The sequence below is a fragment of the Rhinolophus ferrumequinum genome, chromosome 25 (assembly GCF_004115265.2).
Source record: "Rhinolophus ferrumequinum isolate MPI-CBG mRhiFer1 chromosome 25, mRhiFer1_v1.p, whole genome shotgun sequence".
Lineage (NCBI taxonomy): Eukaryota > Metazoa > Chordata > Mammalia > Chiroptera > Rhinolophidae > Rhinolophus > Rhinolophus ferrumequinum.
Genome location: NC_046308.1, coordinates 3178506 through 3200885, shown reverse-complemented (window position 1 = coordinate 3200885; position 22380 = coordinate 3178506). Strand labels below are relative to the sequence as shown.

At 45.1% G+C, this 22380-nt stretch overlaps 1 protein-coding gene across 1 annotated transcript in view; it reads left to right on the top strand.

Annotated features, from left to right (window-relative positions):
• Nucleotides 1-22380, top strand: part of TMEM132B (transmembrane protein 132B) — a 274830-nt gene that overhangs the window by 97883 nt on the left and 154567 nt on the right. The gene's annotated exons all lie outside the window — the stretch shown is intronic.

Here is a 22380-nt window from a genome sequence, read left to right as displayed (position 1 = left end):
CCTGGAGGGATTTTCCACTGCAGCCGACTTGTTTTGGTTCAGACTGTTAGGAAAAAGTGGCAACATTGGAGAAATGATTAGAAAGTGGTCTGTCAATATAGTTATTCATTAAGCATTCAAAGGATTGTTATTTGAATGCATGGATTGTGGCATTTGAAAGTCATTGATCTGACAGTTGACATTTTTGCAAAGAATTCCAGAAACCCAGGGATTCCGTTATCTGATCTGAAGCGGGCTCATTTTTTATGATGCAAAAAAGGCGTTTGCTTCCTGTATTCTTCCCCTTGTCCCTGTGTGTGTGTGTGTATGTGTGTGTGTGTGTGTGTGTAAAGGATCTTTCTGGATTTTGTTCCCAACTTTTCAGTGGGAACTTTCTGGCTTCCCGTCTTGTGGTGGCGGTTTCTCTCCTTTATACACAAGCCATGGAACCTCACAGGGTGTCAGGGATTCGTCTTTCCCGTGCCTCATGGAGTGAGTCGTGCGCATACCAGAATGGCTCTGACCGGAGGCAGTGACTTGACCCAGCCGCTCAGACCGTGTCTGTAAGGACCTAGTTTCTCGCTGACTTCCGGTCTGCTGTCCATGGTGCTGACCTCTGCAGCGCGGAGCTTCCCGTCAGACATAGTGACATCCCTCTGCGGTTCCTGGGCTCTTCTCCTCACACCACACCGCTCCCGGGATGAATGGAGGTCTCTTTGGGGGAGCCTCTGTGCAAGTCCAGAGATTTTCTATCTCTCTTAGTGGCCAGCACAGGGTCACGCGCCCATTTATAACCAAATCGCCAAGGTTTTCCCCAAAGGGAGAGAAGAGAAATAGGTACTGGGGAGGCAACTAATAAATGCTTGATAATAAGTAAAAGACTCAATGGTGCTCTGGCACCTGTGCCTTTGAACATGAGAGGAATCAATCTGTGATCTGTTCATGGCTTTTCGGGAGAATTACTCCTTCCTTGCGTGATTGGTCTTGAGCTCAAGAATCTCTATTTCAACATTTCAGATTCTTCTGTAAAAGCTACCTACCCTCCTCATTGACCTGTTTTCAATAACAATGGTATGAACTCAAAATGGAGCACGCACTGACTTTCTGTTGTCATAGCAACCCAGGTGGTAAACATCAGCTTAAGGCAATTTGAAAGGGGTGGCAGGTGTTAGAAAGTGGGGGCATTTGAGCAAAGCTGAAGATTTGGTGCCCGAGTCTCAGTACCGTTCTGCAGGAAATATTCTGTGGAGTGTCTGTCTGGAAAGGACACCACTTCTGTCTCCCCCAGGGGGCATCTGAAGGGAATGTGTTGGAGCTAGCAGGAGAGGGTTTGGGACCAGTCCCACGGGGAGGGTCCTGTAACTCCTATTCTCATCCTCCCTGTACGGCCACACGTTTTGCGAGAGCTGTCTGTTCTTGATGCTTCCCTTCCTTGGGTCCTGCTCAGTCCTCCCCACCATCGTCGTGCTTCTCGCCATCACCTCTTCACCGGAACTGCCCACAGAGGTCATCCGAGCTGCGGCCAAATGCTGGGGTTGCTTCTTGGGAATGGCTCCCTGCTTCCCCAAAGTTTCCCCAGTGTTCCACTGGCGTTTCTGACAACTCACGCACTGCTTTTCCTCCCCTGTCCCTGGATGCCTCTCTCCCCTTTTCTGCAGGCTCCCTGTCATCTGCCAGCTCCCTACACGTTAGGCCTCTCTTGCCACTCTGCACGTTTCTCTTTGGGCCGCTTATTCCAATGACGTCCATCGGCCCCTCCCTTCCGCCAATGTCCACATCTGTCTTTCACTCCGAGTTCTCGCCTGAGTTTCAGCATCTAACTCACGGCCTCATGGGCATTTCTACATGCGGGGCTCACACGTATCTCAAACTCAGTATCTTCCGAGCAGAACTCATCACCTTCCCCCAAAGACTGCCATTCCCTGTCTCAGCGACTGTCCCACCCTTTTGTCCAAACCCAACAAAACTCTTCTGTCCTTCCTTTCTCAACACCCTTTCCCCTGCCGCCATATCTAATTAATTTCCAGGTCCTCTCAACGTCTCTTGCACGGTCTCTCCACCCATATGCTGAAGTCCCACCCCCAGTGTGATGGTACGAGGAGGGGCGCCTTTGGGAGGTGATTAGGTTCAGATGAGGACACGAGGATGGGCCCCCACGGTGGGATCAGTGCCCGCGGGAGGAGAGGAAGACACGCAGAGCCCCGCCTCTCTGCCGGGTGAGGACACAAGCAGAAGCTGCCCATGTACAAGCAGGAGGAGGGTTCACCGCACGCTGAACCAGCAGCACCTTGATCTCGGGCTCCGGAGCCCCCAGAACTGTGAGGAAACACGGGTCTGCTGTTTCCGCCACGCCATCTGTGTGTTTGGTGACACAGCCCCGTGCCGCCCCCTCCCCCCATACCTGCAGAGCCCCAGGAGGAGAGCATCTCCCTGTCTCCTTCCTTCCCATGTTCCCCGGGGCTGAGGCCGTCACCGTGGTGACCAGCGGGCCCAGACACCAGCGGATTCTCCAACCCAGGTCATCTGTGGAGTCCTGCCGCCTCCCCCACCCTTGGATTTGGGGGTTTGGAGGAAGCTGGAAGCCTGGGCAGGGCCTAAGTGATTCCTGGCTGGATGGAGAGCAGGCTGTGGGCTGGTTACTTCCATGGGGAGAGGTCCCTAACAGGCGTCTCAGAGCTGGATGGCTCTGTCCCCAAGTCGCTCTTTGCCAGCACGCAGGCTGGTTTCATTTCTGCGGGGATCGGCTTTCTCAGGTCTTCTCCCCGTGGGCCCCTCAGTGCCCAGGTGGTCTCCAAGAGGGAAGATTGGGGACAGTTTTCCACTCAGAGACTTGGAGAGGTTTCCCTGGGAGTGACTACCACTGAAGCAGGGAAGAAAAGCCCTTTCATAAAACTGCCAGAATTTGCCTGGAAGGAATGGGACTGATTCAGGCAAAAATCATGTCTTCTCACCTGGTGATTTGTCAGGGTGCAAGTAGTGGACAAATGGGAGGGGGAGCCTGGATTTCTAGCATTTCAGGGGTCGCAGGTGGGCGGCCTGCCATGCTCAGTACCTCTGCTGTGGGTCTCCTGGGAACCCAGCTGTTTCTCCGGGTTATGGGGGCCATGTGTTTCCGCTTTCGGGGTGCACGGTCATGTCCTTCCAGCGCACAGGGTAGCTGGTGGTGGTGGGCACCTCCCCTACTGCCCCTTTGCTGCCCCTTTGCTCCTGGGGGAGGTGACACCCGTTCTCACTGAAACCTACCTGGATTGTTGGGGTTCTGTTACTTGCCAACAAAGAATGTGGCCACGTGGGGTCAACATACTTAGTCTAATGGTTTGCTGTCCGGAAGCAGTCATGGGTCTCCCCCAATCGCCCCGAATCTCAGTTTCAGGTCTGGAAACGGGGAGCAAATCACCCGCTTCTGCACAGTGGTGATAGCCTCGGCCACTAGGTGGCAGTGTCGTCTCGCACGAGGCCCCTGTTTCTGCCGAGGCAACCGGAGAGGGGAACCCGGGTCAGGGGGCAACTGGGGGTGAACCCAGTGCCTGAACTGGAGTGTCCGGGGCAGGGTCCAGGCGCTCACGCCGCGACGTCCCCAGGGGTCGGCCTCTAACTCCCAGGATGCTGTCCTCTGCATCCCTTTGTTCCCAGGCTGACTCTGCCCCACACAGAGTAAGCTCTGAATTCAATCTGAGAAAAAAGGGACTGAGATTTCCCCAAAGCTGTTGCAAAGCGATTTTACCTATGACGGGGGTCCGTGGCATAGCCCTGGGGCCAGTGTGGTGAGGAAGGTTCCATTTCTCTCCTCACCTTCTCTGTGGGTTTTATTCTGAGGACTTCTGGGTCATAGTATCAATCAAGATGGATACTGGATCCCGCCTTTGCTTTGGGTGAAAGGAGGCGATCGAGTGGCAGCAGCCTTGAGACCAAACAGAGGAAAATAAGCAGAAGCGTTATAGGTTCCAGGAGCAGACGGAGAAAGGTGATTAGAGCCTGGAGCCCAGTCTCTTACATGCTGTGTGACTTTTGGCATGTTTCTTGACATCTCTGTGCCTTTGTTTTTAATCTGTAAAATGGGCATAATGATATTATTTATATAATTATGTTATTTATGTAATTATATAATAATAGTAATAATATAACATTATGAGAATAATATCCTATCTCACAGGATTGTGTAAAGAATAAATGAGTAAAAAATTAGTGCATGTAAAGCAGTTAGAATAGTGATTAGCACATAGTAGGCATAGGACAATTCCTAGCTATTACTATTATTACTAAGGTGGTGTACCGTTCATCTTTTAACTGCAATACCAGTTATAAATTCAAATATAAGAGCACCTAACCCATATGCACAACCCTCAAAATGACAGAATTCGCATTTTGTAGCTCAGACACACGGATGCGTTTTGCTGCACAGAACAAACTCAACTGTTGTCATTTCACTTGGCAACAGGCACACGTTCTACCAGCTCTCTGCCTTCCTCTCACTGATGAGTAAGGAAGGATGGAGAGAGAAGGAACTATTTTTCCCTTTCCATGTTATCTATATTCAGCATGAGTTGTCGGCTAACATAGGAAAATGACAGGAGTAAGAATAGGTTAGGGTTTCTTAGTTGGTTGTGTTTCTTAGAATGTTTTTGCCTTTTTCCTGCATTTGAAGCAACTTCTAGTTTGAACAGAAGGTATGTCTTCTCTGAGCTGTTTACTTATCATAGATGCAACACATTTACCTGCCCTGGGTTTGAGTCGTGCCGAACTCCTATGCGTCCTGGGTCCCTCAGAATTGTGTACTCATGGGGCCTCCAGAATACGATTTGCAAACAGGGCAGCAAGGACCTGCAGACAAGCATGTTGCTTGTGTGCATGCTTCATTGTCCCATTAGATCACTTGCAAAGCACAAGTTCAAAGATGGAACTCTTAAGAATTTCAGAGGTGAAGGGTGTGACGACAGAACATTAAACCAAGCACAGGCCCTTCTTCTAATCTTGGGACCCTGTGAGACTGCATAGGTCACATGCCTAGGAAGCCGGCCCCATGTACACTACTGTTTTGACACTGCCCGCTGAGGTCACATTTGAAAACTTGATATCCTAAAGTAAATATACTCACCGTGCAGTGGATGTTGGTCTGTGTTGGGCTCCAGGTTCAGATTCTCCAACTTGGGTTTCAAAGAGAGTATGTCAAACTCTAAATAACACATTGCTGGAGGGTCATTTCTAATATGTCTGGTTTGTGATCCCAGGCATATCCTGAATTCTCTTTTTCAACCTCAGTAATGTTGCGAATAGTATTGGTAGTGAAGAAATCAGCCTTGGCTTGATGTAAATCATTTCATCTGGGTCATAGAGTGGGTTTTTGTCTTGCTTCCGACCAAGAGCATCCTTCTTCTTCTTGTCAAAATGGTACCCTGAATGATGATGCTTTGGGCACCACCTCCTTCATGCTTCAGCTAAAGCTGATCTATCGTCAGGCTCCTGGGGAGGGTCATGTGACTATGGCTGAGCTAATCAGAACAGGCCATTTCTCTTGCCATTGTGATTGGTTCAGGGGTGGGTGTGTGACTCATCAGAGACTAGGAGCCCACTGAGATGTTTTCTTCCTGCAACTTTGTGAAGGAGACGCTCACAGGTCTCTGCTGGATTCGAAGGGAGGAAAAATGTAAGGTTTGGTGATGATAACCTTGCCAAACTGTGGAGATTGAGAGTGAATCAGCTCCGCTGAAGAGAGCAGAGCGATGGGTGAAAATGTATCTTTATAAAAACTTTTAAAATTTACTTTCAGTGAAATTCACTCTTTTGGCATGTAACTCTTTGAGTTTTGACAAATGGTAGAGTCTGTAGCCAATACAACCATTGGGGTCTAGACCAGATCCATTACTCCCACCTCAATCCTTTGTCTTGAATGTTTGTAGTCAAATCCTCCCCCGCCCCCATCAATGGCAATCACCGATCTGTTCTCCATCCCTCTAATTCTGGTTTCTCTAGAACGTCACCTCAATGGAATCATACAGTAAGTAGCTTTTCAAGGTTGCCTTCTTTCATTCAGCATGAGTATTTGAGATTTATCCACGTTGTTGTGTGTGTTCATTTGTTCTTTATTGCTGACTAGTATTCTATCCAGTGGGTGAGCCATGGCTTATCCATGCACTAGTAGAAGGACACTAGGGGTATCGGTGATGACATTGTTTAAATCCCGAATCCGGCCAGCCCGGAAGCCAGCCTACTCCTAGCCTCTCCAGCTATGACTGCTGTCAAATTCCAGTTTTGTTTAGACATGCGTGGTATGGTTTGCTGTGATTTGAAAGACTCATTTTTGCTGTCAACAGTGACAGGATGAAGGGAAGCGTAGTCTGAGTCAGTGAGAGGACCAGAGCAAACCGCTCCACACCGGACATTCCTGTTACTGGGTTCCCTCATGGGGTGTCCCTGGTGGGTGGTCAGAGGTGACACCACTGGACACAGTGGGAAACGGAATCTCAGACGGGTGAAGTGACTTGTCTCTGTGCTTAAACTGAGCCGATGGCAGACCTGGGACTGCAGCCCAGGTGTCCTCTGCTTTTTGGAAGCCCCAGCTGCCTCCAGTCAGGCAGAGGCAGAGCTGTCAGGGTGACGTAGCGAATTTCCCTTTCTTATTTAAACCATCTCCGAGGTGTCCGATTTAGAACAGATATAAATGGAAATGAGACCAAGGTCATCACCGTTTCCTACTCTGTAACAGCTGACGGGACCTGTGGGAGGTCAACATGAAGTCATTAAGACCTGGCTAATCCGTTTAATAACGCTCTCGCTATACCTGGCGCCTCGCGGAAACCTCTCACGTTGGCTCATCCGCCCTTCACTTTGGTTGCCCCGAGTGTGTTTATGCCCATGTTTCATTGGCCAGAACTCGTCACATGACCACCCCTGGGTGCAGGAGAGGCTGGAGAATCCCCAGGCTGAGCAGCATGTGCAATACAGCCCATGGGAAGGTCTTTGTTGTTGTTTTTCGACAGGCAGCCGTCTCTCCCAGACCTGGTGCCTTCCTGTCCCGGTGACGGCCACTCTGCTCACGCCCGCACTCAGGTTCCCAACAGTCTGTTCGGAGCGGTCCGTCCCTGCTCGGCTGTTGTTGAGTGAGGGCAGGCACATGTGTGTGGAGAAAATCAGACGGTGCGGCAGGACTTTCACAGGAAGGCGACGGTGTCCCTCCCTCTGGGTTTCTGATCTCCCAGCCCAGGCGGTCACGTCCTGCCACTTCTGCTTTCAGTTCTTCCGCTGATAATTTCTATCATTCTATATACTCTTCCCCTCTCTCTGCTTTTTGAATTAACACATGTAGACAGCAGTGCTTTCTCTATAAAAGAGGAGGATTTAGTTGCTTGACATAGCTTCTTACGTTCCTTTCTTACCAGTTAGCATTGTATCTGGCTGCAAGTAACAAAACCCCCGGCCGCAGCGCCTTAGGCCAGTAGGAGCTTCTCATATTTTATTTCATTTTATTTGTCCTTTAATCTGTTGTGCTAGCTCCTTCCGACGTCTGGCATTGCTTTGTTAGTGTGTAACTTTGCTCCCCACGGTGGCACGTGGCTGTTCCACCTCCATCCCCTCTTGGGATGTGAGCACAACACCCATGCTTGGATGTCTGCCATGTCTCTCAAGGGTTAATTCAGTTTCCTTAGAGAAGAGCTGGGTTTTGACTGGAGACAAATACCAAGCATTTTGCTTTTCACTCGGAGTGGGGACATGGAGAGGAGGTCTGCCTGGGGGGGTTCCCGTCTATAGAATTTGGTCCGTCCCCTGGCTTTCACCCCATCCTCACTGTATGTGCCCCCACTGAGTCAGGAGCCGCCTGGGGACCCAGTGGGCAGAGCAGCCCCTAGGCCCTCTCTGACACACACAGAACATTCTAGCTCAAGACTTCGTCCGCTATCTTGCTCAGGAACACACTTTCATCCATAACCCTGTGGAAATATTTTATCCTCCGATGGCTCGCCTCCATTTCTCTGGACCTTTTTGTATTTTTATGCTTTTATTCCTGTGGAGTTTCTGTGGAGATGTGAGGAAATGAGTGTACTCAGCCTGCCATTTAAAATCAAACTCCATATCTTTATTTTTAAGGGAAAAATGCCAGTATTTCTCTTAGATTGAATAAGCAAGACTTGTTTATTCTGCACAAGTTGAAAACCCTTAAAAAATAGAGCAGAAACTTGAAAGGCATCCATCACGTCACCCCCGCGTGCAGACTTCATCTTCAGGTGAGAATCCAGTTGGGTTTTGAAGGCATGGGCAGCTTGATGAAACGATTCTGAAGTTAACCGAAAGGCAAAAATGGCAAGACTAGCTAACAGAATTTTGATAAAGAATAGTAATCTTTCCGTGTTAATTCGCTAGAGTTGCCATAGCAAAGTTCCACAGACTGGTGACTTAAACAACAGGATCTTATTTTCTCACAATTCTGGAGGCTGGAAGCCCAAGATCAAGGTGTCCCAGGGTTGATTTCTTCCAAGGCCTCTCTCCTTGGCTTGTAAATGTCCATCTTCCTTCTGTGTCTTCACATGGGCGTCCCTCTGTGTGTGTCTGGGCCCCAATCTCCTCTCCTTATAAGCACACCAGTCATGTTGGATTAGGGTCCACCCTAATGACCTTGCTTTCACTTAATTACCTCTTTTTTTTTTTTTTTTTTTTTAGAAATATGGATTTAAATTTTTTTCATTTTTTAATTAGTTTCAGGTATACAAAACAATGTAATAGTTAGACATTTATACCCCTAACAAAGTGATAACCTCCCTCCCCCAATCTACTACCCTTTGACATCGTACATAGCTGTTACAATTCCATTGACTCTATTCCCTATGCTGTACTCCACATCCTGTGAACATATATATATATAAATTACAGTTGGGCTATCCCCAAATACAGGCACATTTTTTTTTTCCAATTAAAAATCACCTAAAAGGTGAAGTCAAATAAAATACTTCCACTGGCCGATTCCGTGTAGGCTAGTTTTCAACTTCTATTAGAGTCTCACTTTGCGTTGTACACCAAAAAAACTTCAGATGGATTCCAGAATTAAATGTAATACTTGAAATTTGCCAAGAAGGTAGATCTTAAGTATTCTTATTAAGAAAAAAAAATCAAGTTAATTCATATTGAGTTAGCTTGATTATGGTGATTATTTCATAATGTATATATACATCAAATCATCAAATTGTGCATTTTAAATGTATACAATTGTTAATTGTCATAGATACCTCAGTACAAAAAGAATGAAATATAAAGATGGAGATACACCATGCGTATCCATACATCCACCCACGGAGGGCTAGGTGAAAGAGCACACGAGTGTGTATTTGATCTTGGACGTTAGGGTGGTTTTCTTGGCATGAAAGCAGTGGTTGGACATCATGAAATAAAAGTTGATACTCTTCCTTATGTTTTAAATCTTGTGCATTGGCCATTGTCTGTGCAGAATATTTGTACCCCCAGATCTTGCCAGAGAATGTGATCTCAAGTGCTGTGCCACTCACCTCTTTTTCTAAGACCATTCCCGGTTTGGTAAGAAAGCGCGTTCATGGAGGTGGGGCGTGAAGGGAAGGGCTGCCTAGGACCATAATCTGGATTTTATTTGTCTGTTGGACCAGACCTTCCAAGAGCTGCCAGCTGTCCTTTGTCCTGGGCGGACTTGCTCTTATTTGCTTGTCCTTTCTTGTTATGTTCCTACTTGCATGGAGGAGTGCCATAGGAAGCACCTAATAAACGCACGATGTCTTGTAGGATAATGGTGTTGTGTCCCTCAGGGGCCTCCGGGACACCCAACAGAGGGACTTCTCCCAGAGCCAGGAAAAGCTTGGCTTCCTGCTTTTATCTTGGGGATGGTGTCCAACTAGCGACCTCATCTCGTGCTTTGGGAGCTGGGCAATTCAGAGGCACATTCTCAGCTCCCTTTGGTCATCGCCTAAGCTCTTACAACTTACACTCTGCTGGCTGAGCTTTCCTCTGGCAGCAGATCACAGTGGCTAAGGCTGCCAGCTCTGCCTGGAGCTACACTGATTGGCTTGAATCCCACCTCTGCCACTCACAAGCTGTGGGATCTTAAGCTCCCTGTGCCTCAGTTTCCCCATCTGTGAGTGGGGATAACCAAATCCTTATAATCAAGAAGATTGTGACAATTAAAAGAGCTAATACTTGTAAAATGCTTAAAACAATGTTTAGTGTGTCATAAGGATTATATAAATGATGGCTGTGATGATGATGATGACAGTGGTGATGATGATGGTGGTGATGGTGGTGATGGTGATGATGGTGATGGTGGTGATGGTGGTGATGGTGGTGATGGTGGTGATGGTGGTGATGGTGATGGTGATGATGATGATGGTGGTGATGGTGGTGATGGGTGGTGTGGTGATTGATGGTGATGGTGGTGCTGATGTGGTGCTGCTGATGGTGGTGTGCTGTGGTGCTGGTGATGCTGGTGCGGTGTGGTGCTGATTGTGATGGTGGCCCCTGTGTGGTGCTGGTGGTGCTGTGCTGCCTGAGTGCTGGTCTGCTCGTGCTGTGTTGCTAGCTGCTGGGTGGTCGGTGGGGCTGGTGGTCTGGTGGTCTGGTGCTGGTGGTGATGGTGGTGATGGTGATGATGGTGATGGTGGTGCTGGTGTGGTGTGGGTGCTGGTGATGTGGTGTGGTGGTGGCTGATGGTGGTGATGGTGGTGGTGATGGTGGTGATGCTGCTGGATGGTGATGGTGGTGGTGATGGTGGTGCTGGTGATGGTGGTGATGGTGGTGATGATGATGGTGGTGATGGTGGTGATAGTGGTGATGGTGATGATGGTGATGGTGGTGATGGTGGTGATGGTGATGATGGTGATGGTGGTGATGGTGGTGATGGTGGTGATGGTGATGATGGTGATGGTGGTGGTGATGATGGTGGTGATGGTGGTGGTGATGGTGGTGATGATGATGGTGGTGATGGTGGTGATGGTGGTGGTGATGGTGGTGGTGGTGGTGGTGGTGATGGTGGTGATGGTGATGATGGTGATGGTGGTGGTGGTGATGGTGATGATGGTGATGGTGGTAGTGATGATGATGGTGATGATGGTGATGATGATGATGATTTTATCTGTTCTTACTACTGTAATTTATAGTCATATTTAAGCCTTACTGGACTTGCTGGTGTATGACCCAAGACTTGCCCTCAAGGCGATGAATGACAATTAATTTTTTAGTATACATGAAGCACCTACTGTGTACCCAGTCGAGTCCTTAAACTTTTAGAGTGCTGCTTCTCCCTACTGCTGTTCAGTTGAATCAGCTAGGGAACATTGAAAAATTGCCCCCCTCCTTAGACCATGTAAATCAATTCTGGCAGGCAGGACCAGTATGATGTGTACGTTGTCTCCCATGTGCATTTACTCTGCAGCCAGGGTTGTGGATCCCAGTGTGAGAGGATGCAGAAGCAGTTCAGATGTGGCACCATGTCTGAGAGGAGCTTACCTTTGTGAGGAGATGAAATAGGGGTCGATCTCCCCCTGAATCCCAGCAATCATATTTTCAATAGTTTTCCTATCATCTCTCCTTTACCTCAACTCAAATGTGCCTGACCTGGATTCATTATCTTCTTTCTTCAGTCTGGATGTTATTGCCATATTCTCTATTTCATTGATAGTTCTACACAGCACCTAGGAGTTCAGGATACCTGTCCCCATTCTGCAGCTTCTGATTGACACACACAACTCTGTATTCCTGGCTTCTTCTCTAGGAGCTTCCACCTTCTAGCTTCACCTTATACATTTCTGTAGGGTATCCATGTATCCCTCTGGGCCAAGTAGGAATTATGGGACAGCCCAGAGATCAAGGAATAAGAATTCTTCCTTCCCTCAGCTTCCTCGATGCAAAGCTGTATCGGGGGGTTCCTAGGGGCACACACTGTGGGGCAGTTTCCCTGGTGCTGTCCTGGCACCATCATTTACTAGATGTGCCTCCACATTTTCTCTTGACAAATGGGATCTGCCAGTTAGTAAGTTATTGTCTCTTAGTCCCAACTCACCTTTCTGTTCTCCGGTGTGCAATGTTGGTGCTGGGAGTCTGCAAACCCCATTTCCCTTGGCCGTTGGTTTCCTCTTAGTCTCTACTATTAGGGGTTGGTGGTCGTAGAGGAGAGTGTAGGCCTGGAGCTGGGAGAAGGGACCCGCTCCTTCATGTCTGCTTTCTGTCCACTTCCTGTCTGTTTCCTGGTTTCTCCCTGCTTCTTATCTGCTTCCTGTTTCTGTGAACATCCCATTTGGCCACACAGGGCCTTGAGAAGAATTTTGGGACAAAGGGAAGTGTCAGTCCTGCCTGATGACCAGCTGGCACTGGTGGCCTCATGCTGTCCTGTCTGCGTGGTCTGTCCTTCCCTCACAGTCCATGGTGTATTTTATTTGGTTGAGAATGAAACTCATCCGACTTTCTCCATCTTACTTTATACTGATGGCTTTTGAATTCAATAGCCAAGTGTTTGCTACCTTTTCTCGTTCTATGATCAATGGCTCCTCTTTCAAATGCTGAGGTGTGGCAGGATCTGGTCCCCAGGGCATAATCAAAGAATACGGTTGGGGGTAGGAGCAAACTGAATGGGAACATACAATATTGTGGCACCGCAACTGATTTTAATGAATAAATGACACATGAGATTGACCGACTTAATCCCAGAGTGTTTGGTCCAACTTGTTGCACTGGCTGCTCCTTCTGAGGCTCCAGGATATGTGAGGTGGTTTGTAGGTAGCGATGCTCGTCCATATTTATCACTCCCTTAATGGTGTGGATCGCTGGCTGTTTTGCCAGAAGCTGGGCTGAGATGCTCTGGGTCAGCTGTACCTATTTTCCTGTTCTATTTGGGACTCCAGGCTGTTAATACCATTAGGGATGGGAGACATAGTCACCTGTGAGCAAAGAAACGAAAACCTCACTGGATGTCTAGGGTTTGTATCCATGACTCTGGCCTTCTGAGCATTGAGCTCCAGCTCCTTCACTGACCTCTGGATGGCTAACTCCTTAGCCTCTTTGTAGAACCACCAGGCAGCTGACTTTCAGGCAGTACAGAGAAGTGGAAAGGCTTTGCGACTGGACAGAGCTCGTTTGAATCCTAACTTTGACCATGTTCATATTACTTAATTTCTCTGTGCCTCAGTTTCATCATTTTCTAGAAGGGACTAAGACTACGCATGTCACAACTGCTGTGATAATTAACTGATGTAGCAGGTAACGATGGATAGGTGTGTTGGTGCAGAGCAGGTACTCTGTAAGTGGTATGTTTCTCCTTTAAGTGCGATTTGCTCCTCCTAGGTGAGAATCGCAGCTCTTTGCTTGGCATGTCTAGCAAGCAGCTAGTGACCACAGCGATGTGACATTTGAGAAGGAAATGGAGGGAGTGATAATGGGACCGACAAGTGATTCGTTAATATCAATGGTATCTATTGACGACGGTGGGAAGAAGCCAAAGACAGACTGCAAAGAAACACAAAGAGATTTAGTCTCTCAAGCATTCAACCAAGCAATCTCGATTGATGGACATTCACTCAGCAAATATTTATTTCGTTTCTTCCGCTAGGTACTGGAGAGCCAGCAGTAACCAGATGTCGTGTCTCTGCTCTCATGAGTTTGAATGCTAGTGGGGAAAATGGATAGTAAATAAGTAAACAAGAAAAAGTACACGGCTAATTTCAGACGGTGGTAGTGGCTTTGAAGAAATATAACAGGATGAAGTGATTAGTGTCTGGATGTATTAGTCAGGCTTTAGCCAAGAAATAGAAATCCCTCTAGTTATTTCAACAGAGGGAATTTGATAAAAGGAATGAGTTATTTGGGTGATGGAAGATCTGAGGAACCAAATCGGGCCTAGTAAAGTAGTCCAGAAGTTAATAACAGCAGGAAGCTGTTACCACCTCCTGGGCTGGAGGGACAGAAATACCACCTACAGGGAGTTGTGTCCACGGTGGGGGCCCTGTATGGGGCTGGGATCACAGAAGAGACACAGTCTCTACAGGCAAATACTACAGGGAGGAGACAAGGGAAGAAGTGCCCTCTTCCCACCCTCCGTCTTCGAACAGAGCTTCCCATTGGCTGACCACATCCAGAAGCCAGGGAACAAGGGAGCTTGGGAAATGTAGTTCCCTGTAACAGAGAAAACAGGGCAGGGCTGGAGTTGCTGGTCACAGAAGCTCTTCCAGAGCTGAGGAATCCTGACAAGAAGGCGCTGTTCTGCTCACATGGGTGGTGAGCTTCACTAGCAAGTGCATAGTGCAAGGAGACAGGCACAGAGATGGCGCTGAGCAAGGTGTTGGAGCTTGATGGGAAAACACTAGGTTGCAGAGAGCAAGAGGATCTTCTAGACCCTGCCTCTGCCCCAGAGATGACATCACTGCACTGTCCTGACGATGACGAAAGCTTACGAAGGCCTTCTTCTAGCTCCTAGCCTCCAGGGGTGTGACATCCGTGGGGGCACCCAGGTGGTGGTGCATTATCAGGTGTTAGGGCCACACTTCGACGTGTCAGTGAGGAATTTCTCTTGCTGGTAGTTTCCAAAGACCTGGCCACCTGGTCCCTTGGAAAGAGAGCCTTTTACATCTGGCTGTCCATGCCTGCGTTGTGCTGTGTGAATTAGAAAACCAGACTCTGCTGCAGAAGTGTCACGGGGCTCAACGCTCAGTGGGTCACCAGTAGCCACAGACTGGTCATTAGTTTCCAGGTAGGGCTGGCGATGTTAGGGAACGGTGAGTCTGTGGGGTGTAGCGGGTTCATACTGCACCACCCTGGGCTCAGGGCCACAGGTCCCACCTGTCCTGACCAAGGCACAGTCCCACGAGTGTGTGCCCAGCACAGCAGAGATGTCTGTCCATCCACGTGGGGTCCCTGCTGGGAGGTCCAGCGCGCTGTGGGTTGCTGCATTCTGGGAGGTTGTCAGTTTCCCCCTGAAACTCTCTTTGGGGCCTCCCTGGAGCCATCTGCTATCAGTGTTGCAAGTCGCAGTGTCCTTCAACCACAGAGCACACCTGATACACTTTGTGTTCTCAGTGAACCTAGACTGGAGTCTCTCCCTGGCTCATAAGGAGGGCAGCGGAGAGAAGCCTTCTCAGCTGGGCCTCACCATGGCCCCCTCCTTTCTTGCTCTCAGGACCCACCTCATTCAGGCAGGGGGTGAAAAGTCATCTAGGAAATCAGTAGACTGTATGAGGCCTCCTTTCTCAGTCAGAAGTCCGGCCACCTGGTCTACCTGCCAGTGGGAAAAAGAATGGTGCCACTCTATGAGATTTGGGGATTAAAGTGGGGGGGTCAGCTTTTCAGGCCATGGATATATTTCCCAAGGCACAGTCCCATGGCTTCCTACAATGCTCTGAGATTCGGATGTCATATTTTATTGCAATCTGGTTCGAGGACTAAATGAGACCCTGGCAGCTGATATTTATGGCTTCCCATATAAGCTTTCAGACAAAATTTTACTGCATTTTACTTGAGTTATGGTGGGACAAGACTGTAAACCTGTTATTTCAGATGAAAGGGAGACTTTGGCCACCATAAAGTGAGAAGGCACAGCTTTAAGTTTCTTGTAAATCAGTTTTTGAGAGGTATAAAATATTGACACAAATGATAAAGAAAAAAAAAGTCCACAATGAAAACAGAGCACATTAAACTTTGCATTTATTTCAATTGCCTTTTCCACACCTGGAAATAAGTCAGAATTTAAACCTTGCCTTGGGCTTTCCCTGAATTTTATGAGGAGGTAAAATGTGAACCTCTCGCTTCCGATCTGAGCCCGGCTGGCTGCGTGCCCGTTTGGCTGCACTAAAGTGTATTGTCATGCTGCTCCAGGCAGATGTTCCCCTGTCACCAATTAATTCATGGGCAAACTCACCTGGAATTACACTTCCTGGATTGGCGAGGGGGAAAGAAACTAACAATAAACTAGTTTAAGTTTCATCTAGAAAGATGCTTCTGCATCGCTTGACATTGTCAAAATACCTACTGCCCCTTGGTGGGGGCAGCAGCTAAAACTTTTCTTGACATGAGGCTAATTCTTCAAAGTCATTTCTCCCTCCTCTGTCTTGGATGCGAATTCTGCCCAATCGATGGGATCCATTTAGAAGGATTCAAGTCTATATTATGAAAGTGAATATATTGTATGCATGTCTCTGTGGTATATGTAATATGTATGTTATGTGCAGATGTGCAGAGGGTACCAAAAAATGGATACACATTTTAAGAAAGGAAAAAAACTGTATTAAAATTGTAATACACAATATATCCCGACGACAAAAGATGAATACAAGTCATGTTTGACTTCTGCAATTATAAGAGGTGCTCAAAGTGGTTCCCATCAGTGTAACTTGAATACTGTTTTTTCCTTTCTTAAAATGTGTATCCATTTTTTTTGGCACCCTCTGTATATATATTTTAAGCAGGTTTGGGATAATTTAAAGTTTTGATGTCTGCTTTTTCACCTCGCATGTGGTAAGCATTTCCTGGTGCTTATACAATCCTGCGTACTTGTTGAAATCATGGTTTGATGACCTTTTACTGTCTCACCCAGGATACGCGTAGCTTGAATCATTTATTTAATCATTTCCCTCGTGACGGGCTTTTCGGGTGCTCCCAGCGTGTTGCTGTAATAACTCACGCTCGTGACGAGCAGATTTGCACATTAATCTCCTTCCCGGTTTCTTGGTTATTTCCTCAGCACGAATTCCTAGAAGGAGAATTACTGGAACGGGCAGTTTTAAGGGTCTGAATGCTCAGGTGTGTCATTGCTTTGCGTGTGTCAGCTGTGCCTTCCTCCAGCCTTTGCCAGCTCCTTGGGGGCAGAAACCACATCTGTCTTGTCCCTGTGATATTCCCACACGCCACGGGGCTGGGAACATGACCAGTGAGTAGTAAATAGAGTGAAATAGTCGGAGGAGTGAACAAGTACTTATTCTCGTCCTCCAGTAATTCATCCAGCAGGAGACCTGCCCTATTGATGCCACGGAGAACTTGCTTCCTTTTCCTTTCTTCCCTTTGCAGCTTGGAGGTATCATTGACACGTAAGCTTGTGTATACGTGAGGTGTACAACTTGATGTCTTCATATGTTTCTATATGGAAATGATTACAGTCAAGCTAATTAACTTGTCCATTACCTCTACGTAGTTACCATGGTGTGTGCATGATGAGAAGATTTAATGCAAAACCTACCCTTTTAGCAAATTACAGTACACAGTACAGGATTGTTAATGATTTCTCATTGCTGTCCATTAGGTCTCCAGAAATTATTCATCTTGCATAACCAAACCTTCAGACTCCTTGACCAACACCACCCCACCCCCCTGCCCAGCCCCTGGCAACCACCGTCCTCCTACTTTCTACATCTATGAATTTGACCGTTTTCGATTCTGCTTGTAAGTGGGATCACACAGTATTTGAGGAGGATTTGCCTTCTGAATGCCTTCTTGGAGAAAGGAAATACCAGCCCCTCCGGGGTTGTATCTTTTCCACAATCTCCTAAGTACAATTTTGTCATCCTCTGGGAAAGGAAAGTTCACCAAGGACAGCCCCGAAAAAGCCCCCAAATAGTTAAATCCGTAGAAAACTGTGTTGTGCAAGATTTGTAATAGCTGCAGAAAACACGTTATCAGGACTCAAGTCAGTGGAATGGTATCTCTTTGCCTGTTTTCCTCTAGGGATGCGACATTTTAAACACAGCTATCAGGTCTCATTTCTTCTTTCACTGGTTGGACCCAGTGGCAGAGGTCTACTTCAGGGCAGGGAAGACCCCTGTTAGTCTCTAACCTGACTTACTGACCCGGTTCCTGGTGGGCTGTCCTTAGTTTGCAAAAGCTTGTTGGCTCTGGGGTCTGTTTTCCCATATGAAAGAAACACATATTAAGAAACACACACACACGTACATACAAGTATATGCATACATCCACACATATACATGTGTATGTATATGTGCATATTTAATTTAATTTTTAAAAATTAAAATAATTTCAATTACAGTTGACATTCAATATTTTATTAGTTTCAGATAGCTTGGTATCTCCAACTTTGTTCTTCTTCCTCAAGATTGCTGTAGCAATTTGGGGTCTTTTGTAGTTCCATATTAGTTTTAGGATTATTTGTTCTAGTTCTGTGATTAGACATTTATATAACTTATGAAGTGATCCCCCCTGTAAGTCTAGTACCCAGCTGACACCACACATAGTTGTTACAATGTTATTGACTATATTCCCTGTGCTGTACTTTATTTCCCCGTGACTATTTCCTAACAGCCAATTTGTATTTCTTAATCCCTTCACATCTTTCTCCCAGTCCCCCAATCCCCCTCCCATCTGGCAACCAACAGTTTGTTCTCTGCATCTATGAGTGTATGTCTATTTTGTTTGTTCATTTATTTTGTTCTTTAGATTGCACATATAAGTGAGATCATATGGTATTTTTCTTTCTCAGTCTGACTTATTTCACTTAACATAATACTCTCTAGGTCCATCCAAGTTGCCACAAATGGGTAAGATTCCACTGTCTCTATGGCTGAGTAACAGTCTGCCATATGTATGTACCACGTTTACTCTATCCATCAATCCATCGAAGGCTGCCCCCATATCCTGGCCACTGCAAATAATGCTACAATGAACATAGCATGCATATGTCTTTTCGAATCAGTGTTTCGGATTTCTTCCAATAAATACCCAGACGTGGGACTGCTGAGCCACATGGCAGCTCCATCTTTAATTTTCCAGGGAACCGCCATATTGTCTCCCACAGCGGCTGCACCAATCTGCCATCCCACCAACACTGCATGAGGGTCCCCCCTTCTCTATATCCTCGCCAACACCCATTGTTTGTTGAGTTTTTGATGATGGCCCTTCTGACAGGTGTGAGGTGATACCCCACCGTGGCCTCAATCTGCACCCCCTGATGTTCAGCGACACTGAGCGTCCCCCTATATGTCCATTCGCCATCTGGGTGTCCCCCTCAGAGAAATACCTGTCCAGGTCCTCCACCCATTCTGTGATCGGATTATTTGTCTTTTTGGTGTTATGTTGTACGAGTTCCCCGTACACTCTGGATATTATCCCCCATCGGATGTATCGTTGGTGAATACCTTCTCATTGAGTAGGTTATTGCCTTGTTGATGGGTTCCTTTGCTGTGCAAAAAATTCCCAGTTTGATGTAGTCCCATTTGTTTATTTTGTCTTTTGTTTCCTCCAGCCAAGGAGACCCATTAAAAAAAAAAATCACTAAGAGCAATGTTAGAGAGTTTACTGCCTATGTTTTCTTCAGGAGTTTTAATGCTTTTGAGTCTTACATTTAAGGCTTTAATCCATTTAGAGTTTATTCTTGTATATGGTCTAAGAAAGTTGTCTACTTTTATACTTTTACACATTATCTGTCCAGTTTTCCCAGTACCACTTATTGAAGAGACGGTCTCTATCCCATTGTATATTCTTGCCTCCTTTCTCATAAGTTAAATGACCGTATAGGCATGGGTTTATTTCTGGGCTCTCTGTTCTGTTCTATTGATCGATGTGTCTTCTTTTATGCCAATACCATGCTGTTTTGATTATTATAGACTTGTAGTATAGTTTGATATCAGGTAACGTGGTACTTCCAACTTTGTTCTTCTTTCTCAAGATTGCTGTGGCTATTCGGGGTCTTTTGTGGTTTCATATAAATTTTAGGATTATTTGTTCTAGTTCTGTGAAAAATGCCATCGGTATTTTGTTAGGATCGCACTGAATCTATAGATTGCTTTGGGTAGCACGGACATTTTAACAATGTTAATTCTTCCTATCCATGAGCATAATATATGCTTTCATATATTTGTATCTTCTTCAGTTTCTTTCTTCACTGTCTTATAATTTTCTGAGCACATTACTTTTACCTCCTTGGTTAAGTTTATTCCTAGGACTTTTATTTTTTTGATGCAATTGTAAATGGGATTATTTTCTTAATTTCTTTTTTGATAGTTCTTTATTGGTGTATAAAAATGTAACCAATTTCTGAATATTAATTTGCTATCCTGCTACTTTACTGAATTCATTTATCAATTCTGATAGTTTTTTGGTGGACTCTTCAGGGTTTTCTATAAATAGTATCATGTTACGGTCAAATAATGACATTTTAACTTTTTCTTTTCCAATTCAGGTGAATTTATTTCTTTTTCTTGTCTGATTTCTGTGGCTAGCCCTTCTGGTACTACGTTGAATAAAAGTTGTGAAAGTAGACATCCTTCTCTTGTTCTTGATCTTAAGGAAAATGCTTTTAGCTTTTCACCATTGAGTATGATGTTAGCTGTGGGTTTGTCATATATGGCCTTTATGATGTTGAGGTATGTTCCCTCAATTCCCAATTTGCTAAGAGTTTTTTAAAAATCATAAATAGATACTGGATTTTGTCAAATGCTTTTTCTGCATCTAGTGATATGATCATATAATGTTAAACCTTCATTTTGTTTATGTGTTTTATCACGTTAATTGATTTGTGACTATTGAACCAACCTTCCATACCATAAATGAATCCTACCTGATCATTGTGTATGATCTTTTTATACGTATTGCTGACTTCAGTTTGCCAATATTTTGTTGTGGATTGTTGTACCTATGTTCATCAGGCATATTGGCCTATAATTTTCTTTGTTTGCAGTGTCTTTATCTGGTTGTGGAATCAGGGTAATGCTGGCCTCATTAGATCTGTATATTTTAATTAACAAAATAATACATTGTTGTAACAAATTTAAAGAAATTAGAAACATAGGTGGTGAAAAGTGACAATCTTTCTCTTTTGGGTTCTATACACACACAAACAAATATATGTATATTTGCATATAAACATATATACATATAGAACCTTTAAAAATACACAAATAGGATCATATATGATACATTTATAATGTTTTATACTTAATGACATATTGTAGACATCTTTTCAAGTATGATTACATAATTGTATCTCACTTTTCTTACAGCTGCCTTTTATTCCACTGTAAAAATGTATAGTTTATGTAGTCTCCTCCTGATAAACCTTTAGAATGGATTAAACTAGTAAATAATAATAATAATAGTAATAATAGCAGGTAAAGATGGATTGAGCATTTATGTGAGCCAGCCCTGCTCTAAGTGCTTCATATTTATTAACTCCTTCATCCTTAGGAAAACCCAATAAGGTAGACTCTATACTTATATCCTACTTTATATGAAGACATTTGAGGCACAGAGAGGCTAAGTAACTTGCTCAAAGTTGCTCAGTGAGAAAGTGGCAGAGCCAAGATTCAAATCCATCCTCTGGTTCTGGCACATCTGCTTTAAAAAAATTAAAATTTTTTTTTCCAATTATAGTTGACTTTCAATATTATATTAGGTTGGTGCAAAAGTAATTATGGTTTTTGTATTGTTTTTAACCTTTTAAACTGTAATTACTTTTGCACCAATTGAATATTAGTGTCAGGTGTATAGCGTAGTGGTTAGGCATTTATATAACTTATGAAGTGATCCCCCGATAAGTCTTATACCCTCTTGACAACATATAAAATTACTATAATATCATTGACTATTAGATTGATGTAAAAGTAATTGTGGTTTAAAAGGTTAAAAATAATTGCAAAAACTGCAATCACTTTTGCACCCACCTAATATATTCCCTATGCTGTCCTCCAGATTCCAATGACTGTTCTGTAACTGCCAGTCTGTACTTCTTAATCCCTTCACCCCTCTCACCCAGCCTCCCACCTCCCAACCCATCGGGCAGCCATTAATTTGTTCTTGACATCTGTGAGTTTGTTTCTCTTTTGTTTGTTCTACTTATTTATTTATTTTCCACACACAAGTGAAATCATGTGGTATTTTTCCTTCTCTGTTTGACTTATCTTACTTAGTATAATACCCTCTAGATCCATCCATGTTGTCGCAAATGGTAAGATTTCATTCTTTTTTATGGCCGAGTAATACTCCATTGTGTACATGTACACATCTTCTTTATCCATTCTTCTTTTGATTGGAGCATTTGATCCATTTACATTTAAAGTAATTATTGATAGGTATGTAGTTATTGCCATTTTACTGTTTTGGGATTGTTTTTGTCGTTCTTCTCTGTTCCTTTCTTATTATCTTGCTCTCTTGCTCTTTTGTATGTTGACGACTTTCTGTAGTGTTGTGTTTGGATTCCTTTCTCTGTATTTCTTGTATCTCTCTTATAGGTTTTGGCTTCTGGTTACCATGTGCTTCGTATATACCGAGCAATGTTTATAGCACTCTATTTTAAGTTGATGGTCGCGTAAGTTTGAACACATTCTAAAATCACTACCATTTTTACTCACCCCTCCACATCGATGTTTCTGTCGTTATTTTTTACTTCTTTTGTGTGCAGCCCATCTGCTTTTAAGTTTGTTTGCAATTCAAAATTGCTGCAGTGAACATCTTTGTAGATAAATCCTT